This window comes from Garra rufa, chromosome 21, assembly GCF_049309525.1.
Source record: "Garra rufa chromosome 21, GarRuf1.0, whole genome shotgun sequence".
Lineage (NCBI taxonomy): Eukaryota > Metazoa > Chordata > Actinopteri > Cypriniformes > Cyprinidae > Garra > Garra rufa.
Genome location: NC_133381.1, coordinates 3,135,950 through 3,160,917, shown reverse-complemented (window position 1 = coordinate 3,160,917; position 24,968 = coordinate 3,135,950). Strand labels below are relative to the sequence as shown.

The 24,968-nt window shown below is 35.2% G+C and overlaps 1 pseudogene; it reads right to left on the bottom strand.

Moving 5' to 3' along the window:
• Window positions 1-317: 317 nt before the first annotated feature.
• LOC141295767 (cytochrome P450 1B1 pseudogene) lies at window positions 318-3,062 on the bottom strand (annotated as a pseudogene).
• Window positions 3,063-24,968: the final 21,906 nt, after the last annotated feature.

Below are 24,968 nucleotides of genomic sequence, written 5' to 3'. Positions count from 1 at the left end.
GAGTGGAGTTAAATATGTACCATAAGAGTGGATCACAAGCTGTAGTTAAAATAATGACTGTTATATAAATTTAATAAGATAATTTGACTTTACAAATGTCGCTTTAGAAAAATATTGGTTGTAAAACTAACAATAAGCATATAATATGCATAAGTGAAGACAGATGCAGATCATTCAGACTATAAATTTGGGTGGTTAGCTGGTTTAGTTTGATTTTTTAAATGTATATGTGTGCATGTGCATGTACATACAGTAAATCTTACAAAATTTGAATGATGTTAAGGGTTCAAAACAGAAAGAGACAGAGTGCATCTTCACAGGTTGTAAAATAACACTTTATTTATTCCACTTATTTTAGCTTATTTTCCAATAGTAAAAAGAAAACATATTCAAAACAATACCTGAACATTAAAATATAAAAATCTAGTTTTTCTTCAAAAAGCTGTATTCCTGAATACATGCACTTCAGTTACAGAGCTGGCAAAACATTCAGTGTAAACATTTACCGTAATAAATGCAATGTGATATAAGAGTACATCATGATATAGCTCTGCTGGGGGATTTTTTATTGTGCATGTGAGAAAACCTTCAAAATGTCATAACTGGGAAGATTTGCTGAGCAACAGAACAGACTAAAACCACTTAATTCTCAAATGTGTTTTATAAAGAATAGAATTAATAAAAATAGCTGTAAGTAAATGCTTAATAATACTTAAAATACCCGAAGTACATAATCACATCGTTATACAGTTTTATGCAAGCATAATGAAATGCACTGTTATGCCAAATCTGAGTCGGGCTCATAGGAAGTAAAAGCTCTCCAACAGCTGCTGCCCATTAACATGACTCAACACCATCTACAAACAGTTGCATAATATTACATAATAATTGATATGTCTACAGTGATAGTGGCTTAGCATTGGACCACAAACGTTTCGTATCGCAGTCCTTCTAATGTTATTTTAAAGCATATATGATGTTTTATAAACATGAAGCAATTAAAACATTACTGTTAAGAGCTGAAGAATCTCTTCAGTTACCTGACAACATATTCTATGGATGTGATTACATCAGTTCACTGAATCATTGCAAACGTGTATAAATATTAAATATACAATTACTAAACATTTAGCATTCAGTGCAGCTTTACTAATACTGTTACGTGGAATACATTTGTAATACGTTCAGTCTCTGCTGGCCTTGAGTCACAAGAGCAAGCTGGTTGTTTCTACTCATGCCGGCGACACCAAGCCAAAAAGTTTTCCTCTGAGCTTCGCCGAGATTGTGTAATGGAGCGGCTTCAGTGTTAAACCGTACGTGCAGTCCATGGAGAGATCCTGAGAGGGGTTGCTCTCGAATGAACACTGGTGCAAAAGGATGGCAGAGATCAGGAAAACCTCCACTTTGGCGATCTGCTCACCAATGCATCTTCTCTTACCTGTTGAGAAGATCATCACGCTGTTGGTCAGGTCTTTATCCAGAGCGTCGGTCTCATCCAGAAATCTGGACGGGTTGAAGATGTGAGGATCCTGCCACTTTTGAGGGTCGTGGTTGACGGACCACTGATTGATGAACACCACGGTGTCTTTGGGAATGTGAAGTCCTTCGATGGTGACGTCTGAGGTGGTGGAGTGCGGGATGGTAACGGGGACGAAGCTGGTGTAACGCATGGTTTCGTAGATGAAGGCATCCAAGTAGGCGAGGTTGCTCCTGTCTTCAATTGATGGGAGTCGGTCACGACCTACTACTTTATCAATCTGCTCTTGGAGTTTTCTTTGGATCGACGGGTACTTGATTAAAAGCAGAAGGATCCATTGCATTACTGTGGACATCGTGTCTTGTCCGGCCCCGATTAAATCAGTGACTGTAGACTCAACAAAGTCCTTAGTCAGCGTGCTTTCTTTCCCATGCTCAATCACGCCAATGATTGCATCGCTCATGTCACGGGTGACTTCCGGGTCGTACGTGTCTCTATGCTGCACCACTTTGTCCTTCACATAAGCGAAGAATTCCTCATTAAGGAGCTTGAAGTTTTGATAAACGCTTCGGATGGGATTCGGAAACGACTGCAGCCAAGGCATGACGTCCACCAGGCTTCCAGCGCTGACGGTTTCGCCAAATCTCTCCACGCGTTTTAGTAGAGCCCTGAACTCGGGGTCGTCGTGTCCGTAGCGTTTCCCAAAGCAAAGCGCGCAGATGACGTTGGCGGCTGCGACGGTGAGTTCCTGCGACGGATTGAAGTGTCGTCTGTCGGCGCTGAGTCTCAGAAACTTCTGGACCAGATCCATGGCTTCGCCTACAACGTGTTGTTCGAACGTCTTTTTGGTTTCAGTGTTCGCCAATGAGAACGCTCTCAAAGTCGATTGCGCTATTTTACGATGCAGCCTCCATTGTTTGCTGTAGCTGCTGAACACCATGCTCCGACCGCCGGAAATCATCTGAAAGGACAGAAAGTTCGGCCTCCCGGCAAATTCGGTGCTGTGTTCAATGAGCGCGTTTCGTATGGCCGCGTCTCCGTTCAGAACCACAATGTCGCTTCGCCCGAGTCTTATCTGGTAGACGTTTCCGTACTTCTTTGCCAGCTTTGAGAAGGTGATGTGTGGCATTTGTCCCAGCTGCATGGCGTTTCCCACCAAGGGCCAGGCGAACGGGCCGGGAAGCCTTTTCTTAATGGTGAGATTTCTGACCCAGAGACAAGCCTCCAGGAAGAAGAGGATGATGAAGGATGCTATCAAAGCTGGCTGAACCTGTCCGCCCCATTCCTTCATGATGCTGCTGCTTTCAAACTCAGCTTCAGTCAGAGACATTTTTCTCACGCACTTTTATTCTTCTGATTTAATGCTCAAATAATGTTAATATTCACTACTACATGTAGAGAAATGCAAGCATTCATTTAAAAGAATAATCTCATCTGTTTCTCCCTTTTGCATGCAAAAGTAATGTAAACTCTCTCTGTCTCTAGCGCTTCCCAGTCTGTTTTAATTATTCTGCATGCACTGATTTAGAGTTTCTACTCTGTTTAATTTTTCCAGGTTATGCTGACAGGGCTTTCTGAGCTGCTTGGTTGGATCCATGTCTTTTATATATGTTTGCAGCACAGGGGGGCCGGACCCAAAGCTGGTCTCACTCCTCCCATCGTGGAAGCCACAGAGACTCCGTCAGTAGATCTGAACGTCTGGCTGCAGCTGAACACGGAGATTAAAGTGCGCAACCGGTTCTGTTCACCGGGAAACGTCTGAACCTGCGGTGAAACTAGTGCGTAAACCATCTTTGTTTCGTTTGCACGCGTTCTGTGCGGGGCATTTCTAAATATCGTTGCGGTTTGTGCTCAAAACTCAAACTCTTTATTCGACTCACGCGATTGTGTTTGTAGTGTTTGCGCACTCCTGCCATCGTTATTTCGGTTTAGGATTACGAAAATCTTATTTTAAGCTTAATGCAATCATTGACGGCATCCCAGACGTTTGTCTTGGGGAATGTTTCGCAATGAAAAAGACGCTGTGTTTTGCAGATCCACTTTACATAAACCCTAAAAATGGAAAAGTATGCATGCATGGAGTTATGCAACACCATCCAGTTTTATCTCTGTGGTGTGTGCGTGTTTCTCTATATGTCTTTAGCTTAGTTAATGAATGTGAATTTCAGTATGCAATAGTCATAATAAACACTGAACATTCCGTATGCATATTGTACGAATTATTGCACATCACAAAGTGAAGTTTTCATAACAGATAATTTAATATCCTTTCAGCATGATTCATAATTTGATCTCCAAGTACAAACAATTAATTTTTAGTAGAAATGTCAACATTTTACAACACAGGGAAACAAGATCATAAATGATCTTTAAGAGCATAATCTGATGTTGTGTTCACATGTCGACGGTGCATCATGTTCTGGGGTCTCTGATCTCATCGAAAAGCACGCCAGGGTCTCTCTCGGCTATTTTCCTCTCACAATTTCAGGATAAATTTTCACATGTGTTTTTGGGTATGCAGTCATTGAGAGATTGCTTAATTGCAAGCATGCCTGCATAACGTGTGCTAAAGCAGATCCTCTCAGAATACGGCAACACAGACACTTTGTTCTGTTAGAAAACACATACAAATTGTCCTGAGAGGTTCATGATGAAAATGCATATGAAGAAGCTGAAGGGCTATATTCTGGGGCATGTGTGTCTGCATGCTTTGCTGCTTGCTCTGTTTATATCAGTTTATATCATAGCAGCGTTGAATTGAATTTACATTTAGATAGTTCTCTGAAATCTCGAGACTTTAAGCTAAAGAACTGAATGTTCTTGATGCGAAATGCTTTTCTTCTGTGCCAGGCAGGAGATAAATGTTCCTTGTTTCCAGGAGGAGTTTATTTTTGCAGGGATCTAATGACCCTAATTGCAGCGTTTCTAGAGTCAGAGAGACAGTAGCATTGATTTCTTGCTGATAGTACACTTTCCTGGATGCAAACCACCACTAAAATGAGATGTGCCTCCTGCTCTGAGAAGAGAGGAAGAAGAAGCTGCCAAATGCAATCAGTTCCAATCCGCTTGGATTTAAGGAGCCCACTGTTTCTGCTCCCTAGGAGAGAATAAACATCTTCACAGAAACAAGATTAGATTTCATTGTGCACTGTCCAGGGAACACTAGAGAAAAAATAGTGAGTGTTAAACTGTCCATGAACTTAGTTAATTTGTGTGTGTGTGTAAGCAGTGAATATGTAATAAACTCTTAACACTCTATTTGTAAAGTGGTGAAATGCATTATTGCATTCTAAAAGTAATGCATTAATTATGTTTTAAAATGCATTTTGTAATGCATTATGATGCATTTTAACTTTAGTTACACTTATTTATGAGGCTTCAAGTTACAATTGTTTTCTTAAATCTAAGTTAAAGCTGTTATAACTGTTAGATTTTAATATGGATTTTAAGACTAATATTTGCAATGTAACCACAGCAGCAAATGCTTTTACATTTTAAGTTAATGTAATATAATCTTTTATGCTATAATGTCTAAAATCATGGATTACAATATTGTAAAACATGACCTTAGACCACAAAACCAGTCAGAGAGGTACATTTTTTAAATTGAGATTTATACATTATACATACTATTTAAATATCTGTAATCAGAGGGTGCAAAAAAATTTAATATTGAGAAAAATGCCTTTAAAGTTGTCTAAACGAAGTTCTCAGTAATGCATATTACTAATCAAACATTTTATTTTGATATATTTATGGTAGGAAAATATTTTCATGGAACACAAGATCTTTGCTTAATATCCTAATGATTTTTGGCTTAAAAAATGTTTTGAGTACAAATGCTACTTAAGGCTGGTTTTGTGGTCCAGGTTCACATATTAGTGTCATATTAGTTGATATTCTGTGTGTAAACAGTACAGATATAATAAAAAAATATGTTATCATTTTCTTAAATCTAAAAAAGTATGATGATTGTTCTCATAAAACATACACATAATATTTGTAAGTTGTATATAGTTTTTAAAAGCTCTAGTCTTTCTGATTGACTATAGTTTCTGCAGTAACATTTTAATTTAAAATCAAGGATTGATATTACAATTTTGAGAAACTAGTTAATATTCACTGTGTGTAATTATCTTGAAGCAAGTCTGAAAAAGTAAAAACTTGTTCTCACAGATGTATTAAGTAATTATTTGATTAAGTGTACCACGATCCGTTATGTTATAGCATGAAAAATCATGAATGGATCTAACAAATGTTATTTTGATGACTCAGATAACATTGTGGCTTTGTAGACCTAGTTTTCCAGTGTTACTATCAGAGCTCAGCACTGCCAAAATCCCATCACATCTTTCCGTACGGGAGAATCCTCTGGAATCCCGTGATTCACATATGGTCTCTCACATCAGCGTCCGCGCTAATCAGAGCCAGCTTTGCGGCCAGCCTGTGTGTGTTGCGTGAGGCTGTCGTGTTTGCCTGCCATTATTCTCTTTAACCTGGCTGTGAAAGGCTGGCCGTGACCCCAGAGGGTCGGGAAGGTCGAGGACTTGGCAGCCGCCAGCGTGTGGATGCAGGTCTCACGGCGGACCGAGCGATCCCGGTCTGGAGCTAATCACTGTTTACTAGAATCATTTCCACTTTTCAGCGAGCTACTGTCACGCACGGCCTCGGGAGGGAGGAGGAGGAGGAGGAGGAGGAGGGAGGAGGGAAGCCCAGGGGTCCGACCGGCCGTTTAGGAGGATTTGGGGGAAAAAGACGAGCTGAAACTAACCGTAGGAATGTGAATGCAGATTAGACAGCAGCGCTGATCTAGAACCCAGAGCGACCGACTGACACACAGCACAATGAACACTCGCTCTCGCTGCAGGACACTAACGAATGCTTCATGAGCGTGACTCACCAGTGCCATCTTGACCATGTTAGCTCTCAATGGAGTCTATTAACGGCAGTGACGTGATGCTGATTCACTTGAGCTGAGCTGTTTTTTTTGCACACGAGAATTTAAATTATTTAAATTGTAGATTTTCACATTTTTGGATAAAATATGAACGGTGCAATACCAGCCAGTGTTTTAGGTGGTTGCTATGCAGTCACTAAGGTGTTTAAAATGGGTTAAGCATGTTGCTAAGGAGTTGCTCGGGAGTTAGTGCAGGTGCTTGTTGCCAGGGCATTGCTATGCAGTTCCTAGGGAGTTACTACAGTGGGTCATTGCCCGGGCGTTGCTAGGGAGTTACTACATTTGAATGTTACCAGGGTGTTGCTATGCAGTTCCTAGGGAGTTACTACAGTGGGTCATTGCCCGGGCGTTGCTAGGGAGTTACTACGTTTGAATGTTACCAGGGTGTTGCTATGCAGTTCCTAGGGAGTTACTACAGTGGGTCATTGCCCGGGCGTTGCTAGGGAGTTACTACGTTTGAATGTTACCAGGGTGTTGCTATGCAGTTCCTAGGGAGTTACCACAGTGGGTCATTGCTAGGGAGTTGTTTTACTGTACTTTAGTGAACTACATTTGAATGTTTCCAGGGTGTTGCTATTGAGTTGTTGAGGTGTTGTGTGTAGTTTTTGATGTGTTGTTGCGGGGTTGCTAGGGAGTTACTACAGTGGGTCAGTGCCACAGTAGGTCATTGCTATTAAGTTGCTAGGGAGTTACAACCTTTGAATGTTGCCAGGTTGTTGCTTTGCAATTGCTAAGGTGTTCTGATTGGTTTTTAACATGTTGTTATTAGTTTGCTAGGGATTTACTACACTTGAATGTTTGGCGGGGTGTTGCTATGGAGTTGCTAAGGTGTTCTAAGTGGTTTTTAACATGTTGCTATAGGGTTGCTAGGTGGTTACTACAGTTGGTCGTTGCCAGGGTGTTGCTATGAAGTTAATACAGTAGAGCAATGCCAGGATGTTGCTTTGGAGTTGCTAAGGTGTTCTGAGTGTTTTTTGACATATTGTTATGGGGTTGCTAGTGAGTTACTACAGTAGGTCATTGCTAGGGTGTTGCTGAAAAAAGTTTCTAGGGAGTTACTACATTTGAATGTTTCCAGGGTGTTGCTTTGCAGTTGCTAAAGAGTTTTGAGTGTTTTTGACATGTTGCTATGGGGTTGCTATGATTTTACTACAGTGGAGTTATTACAGTGGGTCATTGCCAGAGTGTTGCTATGCAGTTTCTAGATATTTACTGTACTAGAGCAGTTTGTTGCCAGGGTGCTGATATGCAGTTGCTAGGGAGTTACTACAACAGGTTGTTGCCAGGGCACCGATATGCAGTTGCTAGGGAGTTACTACAACAAATTGTTGCCAGGGCACTGATATGCATTTACCAAGGAGTTACTACAGTAGCTTGTTGCCAAGGCGTTGCTATGCAGTTTTTTAACATGTGCTTTGAGGTTGCTAGGGAGTTACCACAGTACGTGGTTTCTAAGGAAATCTGGATGGTTGCAACTACTCTGTTTTGCACACCACTTTTAAGGTGATGAACATCTGCGCTCCATTTGTTTGATTGTTAAAAGTAAACTTGAGGAATCATAATGTGCATCTGATCAAGGCAGATTATTATATCTTTATCAGTTTTAAGCATGCAACTAGGGCAGGCGAGAGTTTAAGAGTTTGTCATGCACTGTGTGTGATTTATATTTTTAAGATGTGCATGAACATTTTGTTTTTATTACATGAATCGCATCACAAAAATATCCAAGATTCCTAAACACAGGCTATCTTTAAGTGAATCCAGTAAGGTTATTAAATTATTGCGGTTCGTTCTAAAACGAGAGTCAGTCGCCTGAGGGAACGCGAGCGCACAGGCGTCTCACAGCGGGATGTTTGTGCATTCGCCAGGTACATCAAACCACAAATCTCCTCTTACTCTGACCTCTGCTCGACTTTGGCTCCAAGACTCATCGGCCAATCAGAATTCAGGAGTGTGCGTTTCCTCCAATCAGAACTGATGGTGTGAGCATTAGTGATTTGATGTGGCCTGACATTTAAGTGCGATCAGTTACTATGATTTGATATGTCAATGATGAGCGCTCATGAACATTTCCCTTCTGCTAATAACGTGACTTGGCTGAGGAGCGGTGATGGAAACTGTAGAGCTGAGTTATCAAACACACCAAAACGGTGATGTGAAGTAACAGATGTTTTTACGCTTCATCACGATCATATTTATTATTGACTTAGCAGATGCTTTCATATTAACTTTTACAGCATTGCACATAATTAAATTTATCACATTTACTTAAACTGATTAGAGATGATTCAAAATAGCATATGTTTCCAGCTCACATTTCAGTGATTAAGAAAAAATAAAGCTATTTTGGGACAATTATGATTTCATTGGAACTGTTTTATATTTTTTTGCAGTTTGACATTTTCATGACAATTAAAAATAACATTTTTGAGATTCATGTGTTTATTTTCTTTGGCTGCGTGTTATATAAAAAAATATAGTTCTCTGCAAAATTGCAGATTAGAGAACATTCCCTCCCTTTTTGTCTTGGCACGAAAAGCAGTTTGTTCTTCAGCTGAAGTTTGTAGGGCCTGAAGGCCAAATGATCTGCTGAAATTGTTGATATCCTGCATGTATATTTCCATATCAGGAGTAGATTAAGCATTTCAGTACTTCAGCACTGCAGTCATTCACTGCATTTAGTTTTATTTTTACCAGCACAGTATTGCATGAATCACTATGTAGAGTGATAATGGCCTTTATGTTTTTCTTCGCCCCTCTGTAGGTGTGTTCTGATGTCTTCTGCAGAGGTTTCTTGCGTGCGAGGATGAGTTTGCGTGCCACTCCGGCCTAGCGTGCGCAGATCCCGGTCACCGGCCCCGACCTCCCCTGGGAGGAGGAGGAGATTAAAATGAGACGGGGAAGGGAAAAAAATACGGCGAGAAATGGCTTCCAGATGACCCCGATTTGAGTTGGTTAGCTCATTTGTAGCTGGCAGACGGACTTTGACAGGAACAATTACAGCAGCCTGAAGCTCCACGCAGCAGCAGCACATCTCAAGGTTAATGAAGGATTACTCACACATACATGCTGATATTCACAACTTACAATTCATCATTTTCTCACTATAAATAAACTCAAGTTGTTCTTCACATTGTGTAATTGTTTGGATAATCAGTTCTTTACTTGGTTTCATTTCCCATATATACTGCCGGTCAACGTTTGGGCTTGGTAAGATTTTTAATGTATTTTAAATATGTTTCTAATGCTCATCAAGGCTGTGTTTATTTGATCAAAAATACAGAAAAAATGTTATATTGTGAAATATTATTCTATTTTATTATACATTAAAAATCTAATTTATTTCTGTGATCAAAGCTGAATTTTTCAGCATCATTACTGCAGTATTCAGTGTCACATGATCCTTCAGAAGTCATTCTAATATACTGATTTATTGTCAGTGCTGGGAACAGTGTTGCTTAATGTTTTTTGTAACCTTGTGACGATGCCACATAAGGGACATGTTTTACCTCTCTATATATATCACTAGATTGGATGTATAAGAGTTTAATAGGTTTTACAGGTTTCCTTCTCCATTTTTACTCCTTTTAAAAATGTGTGCATTTGTCTTTAAGAACTGTGACTATTCTATCATGTGAGCAACCACATGACAGGATGTAGGAAGTAGCCTCTCTATAAAAGAGCGGTGTGGTCTAAAATGGTGGCCTGACACCTCACCCAGGAAGCAGGTTCTTCATTGCCTGAGTTGTAAAGGAAAGCCTTGTGGATTTTACTTGCCAACCAGGACTATTTTGCACCAGCACTTTGGACTACATATCAGCTGGATTGTATATACACGGGTGGACACTTGGACTATTTCACACGGATTGCAGTTGGACTGTTTTTAGGGTATGAACTGAAAAACTCTTTTAGCAGTCCTCAAGTCTCTATGCATACCGTGTGGTTCTAGTTCTGTGTAATTGTTTTATATAAATACTAGGGCCGGGACTCGATTAAAAAAATTAATCTAATTAATTAGAGGCTTTGTAATTAATTAATCGAAATTAATCGCATTTTAATCGCATATAAATATTTGACCTGAGAACAGTGAGAAGTACGTTTTTTCATATGGATTTTTAGTATACCATTGAATAAAGACTGAACACATAAACTTAAGCAACAAAATATTGTTTATTTTTGTTCAACCAAGTCCAACAGACCAGTGCAATATTGCCATTAAGTGTAGCAATAGGATACAGTGTTTCCCCTAGGTTTCCATACTTTTTTTTCTCGGTACTTTTTTCCCCTACTTTGTTTAATAACGAAAACATTTATCTCAGTGAAAAAATAAATCCAAAACTCTCTATTTTAACATTTTGAACAATAGGGCTTTACAATCTTTTGCTATTTTTTTTTTTTCTAAAGAAATTTGTGTTTTAATTTTTCTCATAATCAAATGAAAGCATAAACATTTATTTATTTTTAATCAAATGAAAAAAAAAAAAACGTTTTAATTTTTGGCAAACAAACAGAGCTTTGCTGTTAAAAACAATAAATAATAATAATTTAATATTTAAATAAAAATCGTAGTATTTCTTTCTACAATTAAGTGGTTAATCTTGTTGTTATATTTATTTTTTATCATATATATATTGTTTTTTTGTCAATTATTTAAATAGGAATATTGTTCTGTTTCATGTTAAACCGTACTTTCTGTGTGTAAAGTATGATATGATGCTTGTTTTCTCAAATGAAACGGTAAAAGTGACACTGACAGTAGCTTTGGAGATTGAGTCTGTTCATTTGAGATGCAAATTGCAAAAAATTAACGGGAGCATCACGCGTGCAGTAAAAAGAAAAAGCGTCTCTGCCATTCTAACATACAGAGGCAAACTTTACATGCAGGATTCATAATAAAACGGTCTTTTTTGCATTGCAGTTTTCACAGATACTAGACCATATCGCGATTTGAATAAAGTGACAAACCAACTTTTGATTTATCAATCCAAAAATCGACGAATTTACGTGGTATTCCGCGCTATAGTAAATTCGGTTTTTATGAATGGAGTCCGCGATCCAGTCCGTGTTTTCTTGGAGGAGACATTGTAAACGCGCCCACCTAAGATAATAGTGGGGGAAACACTGGGATATTTAGAAATATACTAGCCTACATTTCAGAAATTCAGATACCCTATAGGTAGGTAGACCTTGTAAAAGCATTGAGGTGATACCTGAGGCTCGATGTGCTGCGCATTCTGACCGCTAGTTGGTGCTCCAGTATAATCGGTCCGCCGCTGAAACTCATCCAGTGAGAAACGTTCCGCGGTGCAAAAATAAGTGCGATTAAAATGCGTTAAAAAAAATTAACGCGTTATTTTTGTGTAATTAATTAATCTAAATTAACGCGTTAAAGTCCCGGCCCTAATAAATACACTACTGTTATTTTGTATCTGCTGTCTTGCTGTCTTTAATCTACTCCCCCAACATCCAAATATTTTTAGCAATTCTTTGTTTTAATAGGTGTAGCTTTAGCCGATAGGGCAGAGTGTTACAACCTGTGATACATTTTTCAGACTTTTTTAATAAATTAAATTCTCTGAATATACACTATACACTGCTGTTCAAAAGTTTCGGGTCAGTAAATTTTTATTACTTCTTTTTTTGAAAGAAATGAATTCTTTTGTTCAGCAAAGATGTGTTAAATTGATAAAAAGTCATAGCAAATACTTGAATTGTTAGAAAATTTATATTTTGAATAAATGCTGTTCTTTGTAACTTTTTGTTCATCAAAGAATCCTGAAAAATGTCGCCAACATAGATAATTCTAATAATAAGGAAAAAAAAAATATTTTAATGCATATTAAAATAGAAACCTTTTTTTTATTGTAATAACATTTTGCAGCAATATTTTTTTTTCTGTATTATTGATCTATCAAATGCTTACTGAGCATTAGAGACGTATTTAAAAAACACTACAAGTCTTACTGATCCCAGACTTTTGAGTATATATAAAATAAATATAAAAAATATTTAAAAAAAATAATTTGCTCTTCATATATTTTCAGTCCAAGATAATGCTTTCAGATCAGATTTCACATTTTAAGAAAAACTTGATTTGTTGTCTATAACGTGTGTGAACCTATAACACTTAAAAAAAAAAAAAAAGTAAATAAAGAAAGTAAACATCATAGAATTATTATAAATTATGGTCATGATAAATTTGCTACACTCTTAAAAATAAAGGTGCTTTGCGATGCCATAGAAGAACCTTTTTTGTCTAAGCGGTTCCATAAAGAACCTTAAACATCTGAAGCACCTTTTTGTTTCACAAAAGTTTCTTTGTGGCGAAAGAAGGTTCTTCAGATTATAAAAAGGTAAGAAGGAGATGGTTCTTTAAAGAACCTTTGACTGAATGGTTCTTTGTGGAACCAAAAATGGTTCTTCTATGGCATCGCTGTGAAGAACCTTTTAAAAAAAACTTTATTTTTAAGTGTGTAGTTAGTATCGTTAGTTAGTTAGTCCCTGCTGGTAGATTCTGTAACCACACAGTTATGCTGCCAAAAAGCATCTTTCACAATTAACCATGGATTCTGATTAAATGATTATTTGCATGCAACATATTTTTAAAAAAGAGCTTATTTACTTATTTGACTGTTTATTTATTGCACTTAAAATTATGATTTTTTACATGCAATAATGCAGAATTACTACATTTTTGCATGTTCCCCCTAATTTCACTTTGCATGTAATTTCTTTTTGCTTTTCTGTCTGCTTATGTGGTATGTGCATGTCTACAGAAAAACCCAAGTCTGGAGAAATCTCATGCAAACATGTTTTTCTTGCATTATTTTGATGCACTGATAGCAATTGTGCATGTAGCACGGACTGACGTGTGTCACAGCTGGGACAGTAAATGCGGGTGGTCTTTGCGGCGTTGTAATCGTGTTTGTCCTTAATGCCGAATATCACGCTGACAAACCACAGTCATTTACATGCAACCGTGTAAATGGAGAAGTGCAATTAGTGAGTCGAAACTTGCTCTAAATGTGGCCTGCTTCATACTATGGTACACCCTGGGAAGTCTTTCCTCAAGGGATCATGGGAAGAGATCGGATCTCTGTTCTCACTTTATTCTGGGATGAAAGTGTGCGGTAAGCGGCTGCTTAACCTCAGTGGATTCTCAGCAGCGCGTTTCGCCTGTTCTGAATCTTGTTTACAGTCTATAAATCTGGTGCTTATGTGCGACACGAGTGACATGATGTGGTGGGACAGTAACAGCTCATAAGGACACTTGTTATCAATTACACAATTTCTCAGCTCAGCATTCCAGATGCTCTGAAGGGAGAATAATACAGAGGAAAGCAAGAGTTGGTCTTTTCAAACAAAACTTTAAGCTAAATTTAACCTTTCAGCACTCAATAAGTTAAGAAACAATAGGTATATAAGAGGGAAAATTTAACTAGCATATCTCACAATTCTTACCAAGTTGATTAATCACAGTACAGTAAGAGCAATTAGAAGTTTTTTGAAATGTTATATTTAATATGCAAGCGTTGCATTATGCAATTCATTATGCAAGTTAAGTATGCACTAATTTGCGTACATTTTTAAAACAACTGGATTAAACCAAGTTGAAAATTCTTGTTGGATTTTGTTAACATATTAGATTTAACCATTTCTACAGAAGGGATTTTGGATTTTTCGTTTTATCACTCCATAAATAAAGAAACACTGTAAACAGACATGAAAAATATGTTTTTTAGCACATTTTAGGAATAAAATGTTATATAAATCAGTGTGAATGAAATATGAACAAATCCTTCTTTAAAAACCTTCACAATATAGATAGGAATAAACCTGTAAGTTTTGGTCTATGTAAGCTCTGCTGAAGTGGAGAAAAAACTTTTTAAAATATATACTATAATAGAAATCTACAGGCGCGATTAGCTGAAGTTCAATAAATAAACAGTTAAAAGTATATTTTAGATGTTTTCTTTACACTAGTCTGAAACAACATGATATGAACAGACAAATAGCTCAAAACTGTACAAATGACTAGTGCATTAAAAAAAAAAAACATTGGTTTTGCCTGTAGTTTCTTGCCTTAAAATGACATTTTAATAACACAGTGAAAATATTCCCTAAGTAACATTTAATGAATTTTTTCCCCATGAAACTCTCTCACAAAAATATTGTCTTTCCCCCCAGAATTTGGCTTCTTTCACATAAGGATTTTTTTTTAGGATTTTTTGAATAAAGGCCTTTAAGGTATAAAGTGTTATGTAAATCAGTTTGAATATGGACAAAAACTGATGAAAAAAAGATTTTGTAATTAATTAAAGAGAAACAATGACAAAATTTAGTCATTACAAGCAGTGCTTTAAAACTACAATGAATGTTTAACAAAGGAACTTTGGACCTATAGGATCTCTGTAGAGGACAGAAAGTTATCCTAAGGATTGAAGTGATCCTCCATCTGAACTCTCGTCAGAATCAACTCCTCAATCACGTTTCCCACATGGTCTCCCGAGCGTCTCTGGCTCCATCTCTGATTTCCGCAAACATTGTGTTGATTCTGACTCTTGTCTACTTAGTGGGGTTCCCTTCCTTTGTCTTGTTGAGCTGCTAGCCATTCCTGAGGGAGCGTCTGACGGATGGTTTAGAGTCAGCCGTTATTACGCTGCAATTAAATGACTCTCTGGGACACTTCACATAATGATCCATTTCCTCCGGCTGAAAGCTTTCTCTAGCGTTGCCCAACATGTGGTTAAGACAGCATGTCACCACCAGCACGGGTCCCTCTCCTGTTTATAAGCTCGCTGGAGTCATTTGAGATTTCATTTATAATTGATTTCAAATGACATTGTTTTCTTTTCAATTATTATTTGCTGACTCTACTGTTTCCTCAGACTCTGGAGAATCCAAGAAGAGCTGTTTTGGAGATCTATGAGATGGAGATCCAGTTCTTATGACTCTTGCAGAGACGCACTGAGATTTTCAGGTAATAATGAGATGAACAGCAGCAGATAATTCACTTGTTTCTTTCCAAGTGCTATTGTAAGTGTCTGCAAAGAATCACCAGAGCAGTGAAGATCACATGTTTTCTTTGTAAAGAATGCCAATCACTTTGGGGGAAACTTCCTCATTTGTAAGTTGCATCTACTAAATGAATAAATGTAAATATCTTTGACGAATCATTTTTTTCCTAACACTTGACACTTCTTGACACTTGTTTTCACAATCACATTTGCATGTTTTCATAATATCTGTTTATACCAAGTTATGTTTAGGGATAGATTTTCATGCTTACTTTTTTCTAAAATGTATACATTTTGCAGGATTCGCAATATACAAATTTAAATGTAATCGCTGCCTTGTAAATTGAGTTTTCCTGTGAAGTTACAAATTAAAAGACTGTTGCATGAAACGGCGCCCCTTTTATATTTAAAAATATTTTATTAATTTGATTATATAAAAAAGGCATTATTAAATGGTTTGCAAATATTGCATTCACTGGGCAAACTTTGTGTTTACTTCCAAAATATGTTATCAATACACAAAATATGGTATCAATACAAAAGTATTGCATGTCCTTTATGAAATTATACGTTCTCTTGCAAAATATTGCATTCCTCAATAACTTGTTACCCTGAGAAACTTTGCATTCTCTCACAAAAGTATTGTGTTTCACAGGGAAACTGTGTGTTCTGTCATGAAACATTTGTGTTTGCTTGCAAAGATGTTAAATTCCCTCCAAAAACTTTGCATTCTCTTGCAAAACATTACCTTTCTTTCACAAAAGTATTACGCTTTCCCAATAAATCTTTGTGCCTTATCACAATCATTTGTGGTCTCTAACAAACAGAATGCGTTTCCCCAGAAACTTTGCGTTTTTAAATTTACTTGAGTAAAGTAAAAACACTTAACTATTTGTCCACCTCTGATGTTAATCACTAAACATTTGCATTTTCTTGCAAAAAATATTGAGTTTTCTGATAAGAATGGCATGCTCCCAGCTCGCAAAAATATTGCGTTTTCATGGGAAACTTTGCATCCTCTCACAAAACATTTGCGTTTGGTCAAAAAATATATATTGCATTATGTCAAAAAACATTTCCCCCCTGGAAACATGACTAATATATTGTGTCATTTTGCATATCTAGTAAATGCATCTTAGTTTAAGATTTTTTTAATATATATTTTGGCTATAACAAGACAAAAATACTACAGTAAGTGAGACAAGTGTTTTTTTGAAGTGCTGAAAACCTTGCATTCTCGCTCACGAAACATTTGCATTGGTTTGCAACAATATTGCATTTCCCAAAAATACCTTTGCGCTTTATTACAAAACATTTGCATGATCGAAAAAATGTTGTAGTCCCAAGAAACTTAGCCTTCACTCACAAGACATTTGTCTTTTTGCAAAAATACTGCGCTTCCTCAGGAAACTTTGCATTCATTCACAAACCATTTGCATTTACTTAAGTAAAAGTACTTCACTATTTGTCCACCTCTGGCGTTAATCACTAATTATTTGCATTTTCTTACAAAGAATATTGAGTTCCCTGATAAGAATGGCATTCTTCTAGCTCGCTAAAATATAGCTTTTTCATGGGAAACTTTGCATTCTCTCAAAAACATTTGCGTTTGCTCCAAAAAAAATTGTATTCTGTCACAAAACATTTGTGTTCACTCACAAAAATCTTGCATTTCCCCAAGAAACATTGTGCTTTCATGAAAACGTATTGTGTTTCGCCACGAACCTTTATGCATTTTCACAAAACATTTGCATTCTTTTGCAAAAGTATTGCGCTCAAAAAACATTCATGTCAATATTTTTTTGGCCTGAAAAACTTTGCGTTCTCTCTAACAAAACATTGGTTCACAACAATATTGCATTTCCTAAAAATATCTATATCAGTATACCACAAAACATTTGCATTTTCTCAAGAAGTTTTGCTTTCCCCTAAGAACATTTTGTAGTCCCAAGAAATGTTGCATTCACTCACAAGAAATTAGTGTTTTTGCAAAAATACTGCATTTCCTCAGGAAGATTTGTTTTCCCACAAAAGTATTGCATTCCCCTGAAAAACTCTGCATTTACTCGTGAAACATTTGCATTTTCTTTCAAAAATCATGCTCCCACAAGAAACTTTGCCTTCACTCGCAAAAGCAAAAAAGTTTTTATATCACATTATTTCTATCACAAAGTTTCTCAAGCGGGGTCCCAGTTAATTCATGAATTGTTATTGAAATTGATTGTAATTTCAGTTGATCACTTGTTTCCATCACAAACCCCCAGTTTGGGAAACACTGCTCTAAAGAACGACTCAAGAGCCCTCACTAATGTTAACTTTTTCCACTTTTTCGCCAACAGAGGAAAAACTGACTTTCAGAGAATCGTCTCTCCTCCTCTGCTGGATGCTGAGGTTGGATTGGACGAGTGGTTTTTCCTTCACCTCATCAGGGTCACTGAGGAGCGCCCATCCTGAACCCATCCAGGACAGCCAGTGTCTCCGCTTCAGCACAAATATAAATAGAGAACTCTCACTCCGTTACATGTGGAAAGATCAAGGGCCAATGGAGCGGGTTTTTCTAGTTATAATGCTCTGAGGTCTTGTAAACACATGCACACATACAGCAACCGCAGTAGTGGATGCTGGAGGTCAGAGGTCAATGTTTGCAATAAGTAAATATCACCATTTGAACTGAATTACAATTTCCACTGTGTTCTCCTAACATCCTAGATGCCTTAAAAAAAGTGTTCCTTATTATATAACATGTAAGTAGCCTCTGAAGGGCAGTACTAAATGAAAAAAAAGAGAAGATATTTAGGCAAAATAAGAAAAAAGTACACATCTTCATTTTGTTCAAAAGTTTTCACCCCTGGCTCTTAATGCATGTTTTTCCTTCTGAAGCATCAGTGAGTGTTTGATCTTCTGTAATAGTTGCATATGAGTCTTTCTGTTGTCCTCAGTGTGAAAAGATGGATCTCAAAATCATACAGTCATTGTTGGAAAGTGTTCAAATGCACAAAAATGCTGGAAAAACCAAAGAATTTGTGGGAGCTGAAGAATTTTTCTGAAGAACAGCAGGGAGTTTAACTGTTCAGGACAAACAAGGGACTCATGAACAACTATCACTAAACAAAAAAACACAACTGTGGATCATTCAGGTAACAACACAGTGTTAAGAATCAGTTTTTATAGTCACTTTATAAATTCAACTATTATTTTCTATTATGTGAAATGTCTTATTCAGGTCAGTACTAAATAAAAAATATCATGCATATTGCAAGATCACTCTTATTTTGGTCAAATAATTAACATTTTGCAGTTTATGCAAGGTGTGTGTAAACTTTTTACTTCAACTGTATGTTAAGCATTCATCGTGCATTAAAAATAAAGTTTCTTAAAACAATAAAAGGAATGCATAATTTATATATCAAAAATACAATTTGTTTAAAAATGAAAAAAAATAAAATGTATTTATTTACAAACACATGTTTTAATACATAAATTAATTTTTTGTTGGTAGGCCTATAAATCGGCATCAAAGTTTTGGTTATCTTAAATAATATTTTGACTTTTGACAGTTTATTGTCAGACCAGCGGAGACTACCGGATCGTGCGTGACAAGAGCGGCTCCTGCGTTCTGTGCGTGACCGCTTTGTTCCGGTCTGTCACCTCCAGGCCGCTTTCAGACCCTCGTTAGGCGGCACACTGCTTGTTTTGGCCCGGTGCCAGTGTGAACGGAACAATAAATGCGGCCAGTGGCTGGAAGTGAACCGTGAGCGCGGGGACAGTCTGCGGCGTGTTCTGGTGCGTGATTGCGTGCGTTTGTTTGACATGTGCAGGACGGGGTCGCGCAGAGTTCACAGCACAGATTTAGGACTTGGGCTTTCTCATGCATGCAGTAGAAGAGACCGGTGCTAGTTGTAAGTTTTTTAAATATCTTTTTTAATTATATTTTTATTTTTTTATTTATTTTATTAAACTCAAATTTATTTAAAATGTTTTAAAATTATTTATATGATCAGAATTTATTCATTTATTTTAGAACTGTGAAAAAAAACCTAAAAATAAATAAATAAAAAAGCCTAAGTATTTTTCAGGATTTATTTATTTATTTAAGATTTTTAAAAAAAAAATAAATAAATAAAATAGCCTAAGTAAAATATACATTTATTTATTTATTTATTTATTTATTTATTTATTTTATTAAACTCAAATTTATTTAAAACTTTTAAAAAATTATTTATATTATTAGAATTTATTACTTTATTTTAGAATAAAAAAAAACTAAAAAAAAATAAATAAAAAAAAAGCCTAAGTATTTTTCAGGATTTATTTAATTATTTTAGAATTTAAAATAAATAAATAAATAAAATAGCCTAAGTAAAATATATGTTTATTTGTTTATTACTTATTTATTTTGAAATCTGATGTTTATTTTTCAGGATTCATTTAGAATTTTGAAAAAACAAAACGAAGCAACAAAAAACCCTAAATAAAATAGCCTAAGTAAAGCATACGTTTATTTAACACTTTGAGCCCTAAAGGGCATGTTGTCATTTTTTTTTTTTTAATTTTTTTTTTTTGAACTCTGATTTATATTGTCAGAATTAGTTTATTTTAGAATTAAAAAAACAACTACAAAAAAAAATAAAAAATAAAAATAGCAAGTACACGTTTTGTAAGTTGTTTAAAAGACATTAAACATTTTTTAAAAAACAAAAAACATTTTTTAAATAATTGAATAAGCTCAAAATCATGCTCTGAATACACACAAAATTAAAATCTTGATGACAAATTAAACTTCAGAACATTCACCTATCATTGCAGAAGAAAATATTTTTTTACACACGTTGAGCCCCATGTTGGCATAGTTTTTTTCTATTTTATTTTATTTATTTATTTTGAATAAATGAATAAACAAATAAATAAATAAAATAACCTTAGTAAAGTGTAATTTTGTAAGTTCCAATGTTTCAAAACGTAATAAAAATAGGACATTTTAAACAAAATCATGCTACCATGAGTTTATTAAAATTTTATTTAGAAAAGTAATAAATTTAATTAATTAATACATTTATTTTGAAATATGATTTATATTGTCAGAATTTATTTCTATATTTTAGAATTTTGAAAAAATAAAGCCCAAGTAAAGTATAAGTTTTAAGTTTTATTTAAAAAAACAATATAAAGAGAACATTTTTAAATAATGGAATAAGCTCAAAATTATGCTGTTGCATGCATTTTAGAGCATATAATGAAAATTAGCAGCTATTTAAAAGTTTAAGCAAGTATTATTCAGATTTTATTTTAATAATCAGTGGTATAAAATTTCAATATCTATAAAATGACAACATGCCCCAACCTAATGTTTAAAAATCAAAATAAAAGAAAGTTTTGAACTAGTTTAAGACCAACATACAAAAAAAAAAAAGATAGAATTTTGACTTTTGAAATACAGACCTCAAAGAAAGTTGAACTTTAAAACTTCTCTTATACTCTGAAAGATTTGTGAACTTGTGTTCTGTAAGCTACTTTAATACCACGGTATTATTTACTACAATGACAGAATAAACAATCATCCTTCAGATGAAAGCAGTAATAGCTGCCTGTAAATCTGTGATGGTTTGTTGTGTTCAAATGGCGAGTCATTCGAGGATTCAGAGTGTTTTTATGATCCAAACTCTCGGGTCGTTTGCCAAGCGCTAAAAGAGATGTATTTTAGCGTTACATCATGTCAAGAATGGAGAAAATAACAGTGTGGATTGTTCTGAATTGGTGTGTGATTGTCTAAAAGCCTCATTATCAGCAGGAAGATGTTAGAAGCGCAATTTCAATTATTTGGACCCGGTTTTTCAGGCTTTTGCCATGTTTAAACAGCATCCTTACGATCCGCTGAAAGAACAAGCTGAATCTGATCCAGCGGAAAATGAGCCAGTGACTGATGTTCAGCGCTCACAGAGCTTTCTGGAACCATCGAACGCTAAATATTGATTACAGGAAGGTCAGTTTGGTGACTAACTTATGGACTCACTTTATCAAAAGTGCATTAGATGAACTCAATCATTTGAGTTTGGCTCGAATCAGTATCCTCCTATTCAAGCACATCCAGGGAATTTCAGTGGCCTCACCCTCGGGCCATCCAAGATACAGATGAGTTTGTTTCTTCATCAGATTTAGAAAAATGCAACATTACATCTCAATGATGGATTTGTTTCTGTCTTCTTAAGATGTTAACTGATGGACTGGAGTGGTTTTGTGGATTATTGTGATGTTTTTATCAGCTGTTTGGACTCTCATTCCTGCGGCACCCATTCACTGCAGAGGATCCATTGGTGAAAGTGCATCAATGCCAAATGCTCTTCATCTCACTTTGTGTTTGCGCAAGTCTCATTTTCTGCTGTTTATCTAACAAAAAATGCACTATTAAAATAAATAAAACATGAAAAAATGATAGATTTAATTCACAACTCTAAAAAGAAATTAAGATTTAAGATTTATTTGATTTTCATTGTTGTATTTCCCAGTGTAAATGAAAACTAAAATGCATAACACTCATTACTTACATTTGATTAGTCACTTATACATTTTAAATATTTTTTAAAAGCCTTTAATAATTTTGTAAAAAAAAAATATATATTTTCTAAATTGTATTTTTTTTTTACATTTTTAAATCAGTTTATTTTTTTTAAATGATTGTAATGATTTTAAATTATATTTATTATTATTTTTGTATTTTTATCTAAATCCTAAATCTTACAGTTTATTTCCAAGTATTATTCTGATATTTTATTGATTTTAATGGTTACTTGTGGATTATTGTGATGTTTTTATCAGCTCTTTGGGCTCTCATTCTGACGGCACCCATTCACTGCAGAGGATCCATTGTTGAGCAAGTGTAGCTAAATCACAAATTAGACAATTGCCTTTCAAATTCCTATGTGGCAATACAATCATTAAAAGCGAAAAAAAATTCAGAAAAATAAACTTGGAAATAAACTGTAAGATTTAGGATTCAGATAAAAATACAATAATAATAAATATAATTTTAAATCATTACAATCATTTAAAAAAATTATTGAGAAATTAAACTGATGTAAAAATGTAAATTTTTTTTTAACAATTTAGAAAATGCATAATGTTTACAAAATTAATAAATTAATGTGACTAATCAAGTGTTATTAAAAAATCTGGAATTTTTGTTTTCAATTACACTTGGAAATACAACAATGAAAATCAAACTAAATACATATTAATTATGGTGCATTTTTTGTTAGATAAACAGCTGAAAGTAAGAGACATTTGCAAACACAAAGTGATCACAACGGATCCTCTGCAGTGAATGGGTGCCGTCAGAATGAGAGTCCAAACAGTTAATAAAAACATCACAATAATCCACATCAGTTAACACCTTGAGAAGACAAAAGATGAAACAAATCCATCAATACATTTTTTACTAAAATATGAGTCCGTAAAAAAGAAAAAGTTGAAAAAGTCCATCTCCTGTTGTCTCTCACATCAAAATTCAGCCACATATTTGTTTAGAGCTGTTTTGGACTGTTTTGATGCTTCATCTGTGCAGATTTCTCTCCTGATTCAGACCAGACTACTTTTTCACTGGAGGAAGCATTATTATGGATTATAGACTCTATTATGGATTATAGAAAAATGTCTTAATGTGGATTTTAACTGATGGACAGGAGTGGTTTTGTGGATTATTGTGATGTTTTTATCAGCTGTTTGGACTCTCATTCTGACGGCACCCATTCACTCCAGAGGATCCATTGGTGAGCCAGTGTGACCAAATGTGATGAACAAACAAACCACTCTACATCTTGAATGACCTCAGGGTGAGCACATTTTTAGCACATTTTCATTTATGGGCTGAACTATTCCTTTAAATACATAGAAAACTCCTGAATTGTGTGAAACACATTCACTTCTGCACAAAACAGAGCTGTCTGTGGTGCTTTGTTAGACCTTAAACCTACACAAAGACATTATTGCAAGCACTTCTAGCCATGCAGGTTCATGTTTTGTGTCAGAATGCTGTTATAATGATACACATGTATGTTTTGCATTCTCAGTGTCGCCACAAGGGGCGCTGAAACTCATTCTGAAGCAAACACTTAAAGACAGTCTTGCTGAGCAACTTACTTAGAGTTTGTTAAACTGTTGACATGTTTATAACAGCTACCCAAATAACATTAGAGCAACACAAAAACAGCTTGTAAAAGTGTATTTAAATGGACCACATGAACACACACATGCTCGGGCAAACCATTTGCGTCTGTGTTTGTGTCGTTGTGCAAAGTGTTTCTTGCAATAACATTCTTAATATTGAAGTTTTACACACAGCTGTTGTAGTTGCTGTACTTTTTTGTTGATATGCAATTAATTAATTGTTAAAACTGTAATAATTTTGCTGTTTTAGTTTAGTTTTAGTTTCTAGTTTTACTTTAAATTTTAAAATATTATAAATACATTTAAAATAAATAAATAAATTCTTAAAAAGTGAAAAAAAATGCACAACAAAAATTACTATAGTATTATATAGTATTACTTTAGTATTTAAAATTAAAATGAAAGCAGGAAGTAATAAAATAATGAAGTCTAAATAAAGTAAAACTAAAAACTAAAACATTTGCATTCATGCATAATAAAAAAAAAATAGACTATAAAAACTATATTTTTTTAAATCACAAAAACAACAAAATTATTAAAATTCTAACTCAAATTAATTTATTGCATATCAGAAATCTTCTTTTGCCACAAACTTTTTGTGAAACAAAAATGGTTCTTCTATGGTATCGCTGTGAAGAATCTTTTAAAGCAAAGAGTGTAGCTAAAATTAAATTATTTTAAATATATAATTTTATTTCAGTTGATATTTACTTTAAGTTTTGGAAAAATGTTTTTATGGTTTTGGTTTTAGTTTTAGTTAACGATAATAACCCTGTAACTGACTACACACTATTTTCTAAACACCTATTTTAATTTATTCTTGTTTATATTTTGAGGCTCAGGATTTATATAATTGAATAAATGATTTGCTTTCTTGCACATGCATGCAAATTACTATTGCGTTCATTACTGCAGCTCAAACAGAGCTGAAATGGGTTTGATTTCCAAGAAATGCATGCACTGCTGTAATGCACTTGTTAAATGCAATGCAAGTCGCTTTGAATAAAAGCATCTGCCAAATGCATGAATGCAAATGTTTATTTTTACTTTGAAATGAATTGCATTTGTTAATAGTATAAGTCTGCATGCTTTAAGAGAGAGAAAGCATATACTAATGTATGTTTGTAATCCAATCCATTAAACTAGACAGTATGACACTGGAAGCCAGGAGCCGAGTGTAATAAATCACTGCATTTGTGACAGTTAGATGAAACATCTGGCACTTTGAGTTGTGTGTTGTGGATTGACCTTTGACTTCACCTCATTTTACTTTATACCTCCTTTTAATGCGACAGCTTTACAAAGTGCATGCCAACACAAAACCAGACCCTAATAATAGAAGATGCACATTATTTCT